Genomic DNA, 9,370 nt, shown 5'->3' on the forward strand with positions numbered 1-9,370 from the left:
ACATGTATGGGGTTTGTCATTATACAGTAACTGAATTGTAGATATGTACAGTGTCATTATGACTAGTCATAATTCGAGTTCGAGATATGTTTAATTATCTTCATCTTTTTAGATATTGGTGAGTTAAGTTTCAGATAGTCAGAATGAAGTTGTAGATATATCGAACTTGAATTTTGACTTGTCATAATGTAGATATCTGACACTGGAGTAGAGATATACCTACAATTCAGTTGCTAATATCTATAATGACAAAACCCATACACACGAATGGCAAAAGTGACAATATTAGGACTAGTAAAAACGGAATTACGGATATCTGTGAGCTAATGTTTACTAGTAAAACTGAATTACAGATATCTATGACATAATTTTAATGAGAAAAAACTGAATTACATATATCTGTGGCCTAATTTTTACTAGTAAAACCGAATTTACAAATGTCTATGAGATAATTTTGATGAGGAAAATATTTGTAACTGTAGTTTTGACAATGACGTTGCATTTTCTCTTCACAGTGCAGCTAACGGCGTTTATGCTAACACTAGCTAGCATATACCGTAACCACATTAGCACAATTTAGCCTCTTCGTCTAATAAGTATGCACTAAACACTATTAATTCAAAGTATTAATACACCTATACGTGGGCATGTCGTGTGATTGTAAGATTTTTTTAGCAAATAATACTTACAGCAATGTAAGGGTGTCAACATTAGCTGCCTATAGCTAAGGTTAACATGCAGTCAAATTAGCGTTGATTGAACTGATGCTAATTTAGCCTAATTAGCCTCGTGGAGTTGGAGCTTATCCTGTTTTCGTCTTCAGTTTGCCACTAAAATTACCTGGATCTTTAGTTCGTGTTTTGTCAGGTGTCCAACCTTCTTCATTTACTGTCCACCGAGTGCAGCTCCAGACCACAGGAGCACACTTTTGTGCCAATGGCTGACGACTGTTTAGCTAGCTGATAACAAGAAACATTACAACAACAGTACAAAGTAATGTTAGCATGAACGAGCAATTAGCAATAATTTATACCAAGATAATGTAATGTTAAAATGAACTATTTTTGTTTTATTGAATTTCCATAGCTATTAAAAATGTGCTCAGTGCATATAAATACATACTGAATATTTATAATATATGAACATATTTGACATTTGCTTAAGGGATTTCATATTTGTTTTGAATCACTGTCATCATATGCGGCATAGGTGACAAATATAGCAAACATCACTCCCACTTTTGACAATTTTAGCAGTTATCAACACATATATTAACCTCCTGTCAGTAACTCTAGGTTTAACACTTTTTATGAAAACATTCTGAATCTGTTAAGCCTGTATCTGAATCTCCACTATTCCCAGAGCCATAACCTACTGTACAACTCACACAGAACATTTTAATTAAAAATCTGTCTCTATTTTTGTGAGTTTTGTGGGTCACAGTCAAACAGGCAATCTAAAGACACAACACTCTCTTGCTCCTATTGACTCACTGTGTGTTTATTTTATAGAGGGCACATTTTTCTGCGTTCCACGTCTCTTGCCTCGTGTCAGGCATGTCGTCATGTCTTTTCTGGAATAATAATCTGTTAATAATGCTGCTGCAGAGAGCGAGAGAGTGAGGGCACGTCTTCCTGTGTTTCACATTCTGAGGGAGTTTCCTTTATTTGCATCATGCCAGGAATAAACAGAGACTGCCTCCAAAGATATATCCGCCGTGTGGCTAAAATTATTCACAAACTACAGCACAGCCAAGACACAAGCAGAATTTAATCAATTCTCAGAATCAATCAGGGGAAGAAAAAAAAAAGGCAAACTCATTCAATAAGAGCGGGTTATTAGTGTAGTCCAGATTATCAGCTTCTTAAGCAAATAAAGACAGATGTACAGGATGGTCTTCAGAGGTAGAAACAATATGAATTATTAAGAAAGATTAATAAATGAATTAAAAAACAACACACAAAATGAACCACAACACACACACATTTAAATATCACAGCAATATAACTATATTATGTAAGGTAAAGGATTAATGATCCCAGCCACATCTTGGAATGTTACCTTTTGGTTGCGGGAAAGTTCCCTGAAGGTTCTCCTGTGGTGGACAGGGAAAGTTTTCCTAACATTCCCCTTATATTCGTTTTTGGTCGCAAACTAGCTTCCAAGAATGTCACAACCTTCACAAAACCTTTAGAGAACGTTCTCTCAAGGTTCCCAGATTGTTCCCCCTAACGTTACTTTGTCACAACCTTCATACAACCTTTTAGAGAACGTTCTCTAACCCTAATCGACGGGAACATTGCGTGGATACCACGGGGCAACCACAGGAGAATGTTTCAGTCTTTGGTTCTCTCAACGTTGATGGAACGTTAGGCTCCTACCTAACCCTCGGGGAACGTTCTCCCTTTGTTTTGGGTTGTAACTAACCTTAGGGGAACATTGATGGAACGTTAGGCTCCTACCGAACCCTCAGGGAACGTTCTCCCTTTGTTTTGGGTTGTAACTAACCTTAGGGGAACATTGATGGAACGTTAGGCTCCTACCGAACCCTCAGGGAACGTTCTCCCTTTGTTTTGGGTTGTAACTAACCTTAGGAGAACCTTAGGGGAACATTGATGGAACGTTAGGCTCCTACCGTTGTACCGAACCCTCAGGAAACATTCTCCCTTTGTTTTGGGTTGTAACTAACCTTAGGAGAACCTTAGGGGAACATTGATGGAACGTTAGGCTCCTACCGAACCCTCAGGGAACATTCTCCCTTTGTTTTGGGTTGTAACTAACCTTAGGAGAACCTTAGGGGAAAATAGATGGAACGTTAGGCTCCTACCGAACCCTCAGGGAACGTTCTCCCTTTGTTTTGGTTGTAACTAACCTTAGGCGAACCTCAGGAGAACCTTAGGAGAAGGGAGGGAATGGGCTGCAGGTCATTGAGATGATAGTTTAAGAGCAGGTGAAGAGAGTTAAATGACCGTCTGACCTGGAGGATCTGAAATGACAGGAAACACAAGAATAAAACAACTGATTAAACATTAAAAAATAAAACACTGAGGTATCACAGATTATTCATAACAGATAATCTAGATTAATCTAAACCAGGGGTATCATTTTCTCTGAGGGTCACATCAGCATAATGGTGATCCTCAAAGGGCCAGATGTAACCAAATATAATGTAAACTAAAGGTAACTACTCCGTAACATATTGATAATAACTTTCTGTATTTATTACTTATTTCACACGTCGCATGATGCATACACAATGATACACTGTGATCTAGCGGCGGTGCCTTCACTTTGAGGGTAACACAATCGCCGTGCATTGTGGGAAATGTAGTTTATGGTCAATGCACGCCTTAAAGCAGCATAGATCTACTTTGACACAGATTTTTTAAGACCAATTAATCACTCGTGGGCCGCATAAAATGACGTGGCGGGCCACATCTGGCCCCCGGGCCTTGAGTTTGACACGTGTGATCTCGGCAGCTGCTTGTTGATCAGGACACGAGGATTAAGTTGTCAGTGACCTCCTGACCTATGAGCAGCGGAGGCCTAAATATTTGTTTCAGTAAAATGCAAAACGACGGCAGCGAGAGACAGATCACAGATCGTAACGACCCGGTCTTCAAAGCTGAGAGCTGTGCGTGACGAGAGTGCGATGCATTTTTACAGCCACTCAGCATTTGCTCACACTTCCCCTTCCATGGCGTTCGCGCGGCGCAGGCTGCTTTCCTGCCCTCTGCAGACGCCATGGTGTGAATGCGAATCCCTGCTCCTCATTGTCACATCAAATGTGCTCTGTGCTGCTCAGAGAGACACTTCTGCTAATGCACTGTGTGGTGTTTGTGTCTGTCGACGCCCGTCGGGGAGCGAGCGTTTGTGTGCGTGTGTCTGCAAAGTGATGCATCGCGTCCTTACCACGTCGCAGCGTATCATATGCTCGCTCCCTGCTCGGTTGCATGTGCGTGATATAATCTCATTAGGTCTGCTTTGGCAAAACAACAAAGACAAAGTTTAATGGAGTGCACTCAGCAAACGCAAAGATGAGGATCTTAAACTGTGAAAGCAGTGTTCTTTATCCGTTCTCCTGTCCCCGTTGTTCATGTTGGATCAATGAGTGTCACACAAATTAGGGGAATCCCATTCTTTGCCACCATAACGTCACGTTCCCCTGTGGAACTAATCTTTGTGAAGTGTAATTATGACTGTGAAAGGAAGACAGGAGGGAGGAGGAAGAGGAGGAAGAGGAGGAGGAGGAGGAGGAGGAGGAGGAGGAGGAGGAGGAGGAGATGAGGAAACAACCACAGAAATTAAGTCACACGAGTCATCAGGGGATATGAGCACAGTCGGCGACAGACGGTACACTAAGAAGGCTGCTTTTAGCACATCCTCTTCATCTCATCTTGTGTGTGTGTGTGTGTGTGTGTGTGTGTGTGTGTGTGTGTGTGTGTGTGTGTGTGTGTGTGTGTGTGTGTGTGTGTGTGTGTCTGTGTGTGTGTGTGTGTTTCTATAAAAAGACTCTTCTATAGAAGCGCTTATACTTATATTAACAACAGGTGCAGTTGTGCCGGCCACCTGCTATCTATCTACCACACACACACACACACACACACACACACACACACACACAGAGAAAGAGTGTGAAGGGCGGTGACAGAATGAGAGCACATTGAGGAAGAGTGGCCTTAACGTGCGTGCACACACACACACACACACACACACACACACACACACACACACACACACACACACACACACACACACACACACACACACACACACACACACACACACACACACACACACACACACACACACACACACACACACACACACACACACACACACACACACACACGTCTGCATCAACACCCTCCCACATGCAGGCAGCAGCAGCAGCAGCAGCGTCAGTCAGGACAGGAAGAAGACGAGGCAGCACAAAGCAGATGGAGAGCTGCCTCTGCCTGGCCTGTGCTGTCAGAGACACTGCACACACACACACACACATGCGCACACACTATGAAACGCAGAAAACCACTGGAGGGAAAAACAGCAGCGTGATTGAAGCTGTGGACTTTTGGAGGAAGTTAAAAAAGTTACAAAAAGAGACTTGTGGCTGGGAGAAATGTCCAACACACTACAGCTTGAGAGATTGAGATGATATATATAATAACGACGACAGAGGAGAGGTATTTGATAAGATATGAGACCCTGTCCTGAGATACCTTTAAGGGGCAAGACCTACAATCTTAATGCCTCACTGTGCTTTACTTCACTTTATTCACTTATTTATTCATATAAATGCTTTCCTTGAGTCATTCGCCTTATAGTCGAACTATGACCATGGACTGATAGCATCATTTTGTGATGATGAGGACAGGTGAATGATGAAGGACAGTTGAATGAATGATGAATGAATGATGAAGGACAGATGAATGAATGATGAATGAATGATGAAGGACAGATGAATGAATGATCAAGGACAGGTGAATGAATGATGAGGACAGGTGAATGAATGATGAAGACGGTTGAATGATGAAGGACAGGTGAATGAATGATGAGGACAGGTGAATGATGAAGGACAGGTGAATGAATGATGAAGGACAGGTGAATGAATGATGAGGACAGGTGAATGATGAAGGACAGGTGAATGAATGATGAAGGACAGGTGAATGAATGATGAGGACAGGTGAATGAAGGATGAAAGACAGGTGAATGAATGATGAGGACAGGTGAATGAATGATGAGGACAGGTGAATGATGAAGGACAGGTGAATAATGAGGACAGGTGCATGAAGGATGAAGGACAGGTGAATGAATGATGAGGACAGGTGAATGAATGATGAGGACAGGATAATGAAGGATGAGGACATGTGAATGATGAGGACAGGTGAATGAAGGATGAAGGACAGGTGAATGATGAGGACAGGTGAATGAATGATGAGGACAGGTGAATGAATGATGAGGACAGGTGAATGAATGATGAAGGACAGGTGAATGAATGATGAGGACAGGTGAATGAAGGATGAGGACAGGTGAATGAATTATGAAGGACAGGTGAATGAACGATGAAGGACAGGTGACTGAATGATGAGGACAGGTGAATAAATGAGGAGGACAGGTGAATGAATGATGAGGACAGGTGAATGAATGATGAGGACAGGTGAATGATGAAGGACAGGTGAATAATGAGGACAGGTGCATGAAGGATGAAGGACAGGTGAATGAATGATGAGGACAGGTGAATGAATGATGAGGACAGGATAATGAAGGATGAGGACATGTGAATGATGAGGACAGGTGAATGAAGGATGAAGGACAGGTGAATGATGAGGACAGGTGAATGAATGATGAGGACAGGTGAATGAATGATGAGGACAGGTGAATGAATGATGAAGGACAGGTGAATGAATGATGAAGGACAGGTGAATGAATGATGAGGACAGGTGAATGAAGGATGAGGACAGGTGAATGAATTATGAAGGACAAGTGAATGAACGATGAAGGACAGGTGACTGAATGATGAGGACAGGTGACTGAATGATGAGGACAGGTGAATGAATGATGAGGACAGGTGAATGAATGATGAAGGACAGGTGAATGAATGATGAAGGACAGGTGAATGAATGATGAGGACAGGTGAATGAAGGATGAGGACAGGTGAATGAATTATGAAGGACAGGTGAATGAACGATGAAGGACAGGTGACTGAATGATGAGGACAGGTGAATGAATGATGAGGGCAGGTGAATGAATGATGGACAGGTGAAATTACATTAATTAAGGTCCCTGAGTGAGTGAAACAAATTAAAGCATTTTTTTAATTTGTAAAGTTTTGCCTCTAACTAAAAACAATTAATGTGAGATGCGTGTTCCCTTGTAAGTTTTTGCATGACAAAATAAAGAACCCCAACCTTATCAAAAAAGATTTAAAAAGCAGCAGCAGCAGCAGCTCACTGACTTGTGAAAGACTTTTCCATTCAGCAGAGCACAGGACTGTTTTTTCCCCTCTCAAATCCATTTGCAGAGCCTGGCATTAGAGCGACCGTTGCCCCGGGGTTCATCAGATTGTTCTGCTGCCACTGCTCAGACTCACCAAGACAACATGACCCATAAAACACCTCAAAATCCAAAGAATATGGGAGTGTACGCCCCTTATGTTTCATTTAGGGGTTCATGCGGTTGAGAGGGCTCTCCTCTGGCTTCACAACGAAAAAACACAGTACTTGTGCACCACCTAGTGTTGTTGGATAGAATTACGTGCACAAATTGTTGCTTTCTTTAAGTCAGCAACAACATAATCTACCAAATGAAGCCACATTTTCTTGGTGTCATCACAGGAACGTGGCTCATAAAGTGTCTGTGAGGCTTCAGGGCACAGATAATATGATGTTAGAGCAAAAATAATTATGTTTTACTCAAAAAAAGCTTCGTAGGAAGATGTTCTTGTGTGCACTTTCACCTCAGTGTTTTAGCTTCTTCTGTGGCTGACTGTTCTCCAGCCTCTCTTCTTAGTAGCATCCAGATTATCAACAGATTAAACTGGGAAATCCACTGCTAAAACAGAAGCAGGTGAACATACAGGAACATTTAGTAGGTAAACACATACATATGCATGAATACTACTCTCTGGCCTCTGGTAACTAAAAACAAAAAAAATCTTTTTAATCCCAGCGAATTTCTGCTGATGTTTTCTTTCTTTTTTTTTTTGGAATATGTGAAAAATCCCAGTAAATCAGCAGTTTCTGAAACACAGTCCAACCAAGTCATTATACATTTGTGGAGAATAACTGCTCTGACACTGCCCCAAGTGGCCCAAAAAAAAAGTACAAGTTGACTGGCAGTTTTAAAATGTTTATTTAAAAAATAAAATAGAAAAAAATATATTTACATAAAAATGTCCAAAAGGAAAAAAACAACAACAAAATCAAAAAAAAAAAAAAAAAAAAAAAGGTGGGCAGTGCTTCCCTCCGCTGGTCACCGACAGATAGCTAGGCGTCCGTGTGGAGGGTGACTGCTCACATGAATCAGCCAGGACAAAGAGGAGGCTGCCACCACCACGCTGTCATCATCATCAGCAGCAGCAGCTACCAGATTAAAATCCCTCATTTTTATTGCAATGGAGGGGAGAAAAGGGGGGGGGGGGTGTGACATTACACTGCATCTACATGAACATGTGTGGATTTTAATCCATACAGACTTTCTGAGATACTGCATGTCCGTCCGTCTGTCTACAGGCAACTCTTAACCCGGCCAACAACCTTCACCAGTGTTCACATAAATGCTGGTTCTAATCGAAAAAAAAAAAGGAGTCAGGAATTAGAGGTTTTTGACAGGGGTTAAACAAACTACATCCACCCCCGTTATCTAGATTTATACTGGGATAGGGTTACATGAAAGTGAGCATTTCATCACTCTCCTACAGATGCGAATAATCGTATTGGTTGGGGCGTCTGCGGAGTTTCTCTCTGTAATCAGATGATGATGCTCAGCTCATAACCTGCTTTGGTTTTAGAGGTTCACATGAGTTTGAGGTGATGTAGGTGAAGACTGAATGTTGACTGAACGGATCAGAGTTGCCGTGGTTTTTAAAGAAAGGGGCAAAAAAAACAAAAAAACATCATGGTGTAACATTACTGAACAGTGTCAGTAAAAAACAAAACAAAAAAAAGAGATAAAGAATTGCTGCTGGACACTTTGGTCCCATGTGAAGTTCACCTGCAGAGTGCAAGACGCTCTCTCTCTCTTTCTCATTCTCTTTCTCTTTCTAGGGTGCACTTGTTTTGCCGGTCGGCGGCGGCAAAAGTCACGAGTCTCAACACACGGTTCACTATAATCACACACTACACAGACCCAGAGCCCCGACCACTCACTGACTGACATCAACATGCCCTACTCCACCCGTACATTTGTGATAGATGTAGAAAACTAGACTTTGAAACAGATCAGGAACCTTCATACAAATACGAGGAGGGTGGGATTGATGATGAGGGGGATGGGTATGATGGGGGGGGGGGGGGGGTCGCTGCAGTTCACATGAGTCAGCTCCACAGTCTGACAGTGTTTCCAAAAATAAAGAGACGGGAGAGTTGACGCGATAATGAGAATAATCCACTTGCATAGTAATAACACCAGCATGTGTAGTGTTCTGGGGGCGAGTCACAGCCTTTGACAGTCCTGTCTGTGAAAGTGTGTGTGTGAGAATACGACACACACACACACTCACACACCGAGTAAACACAAAGAAAGGCCTTGCAAACAATTAGCGGAAGTACCTGGCAATCAAATATACACGAGATTCCTGAACGGAATCAAAATATGTTTCCCTTTCACTCAAGTCCTTGGTTCAGGAAGACCAACTCATTCCCCTCCCTCC

The sequence above is a fragment of the Microchirus variegatus genome (genome assembly GCF_963457635.1).
Source record: "Microchirus variegatus genome assembly, chromosome: 13".
NCBI classification, from domain to species: Eukaryota; Metazoa; Chordata; class Actinopteri; order Pleuronectiformes; family Soleidae; genus Microchirus; species Microchirus variegatus.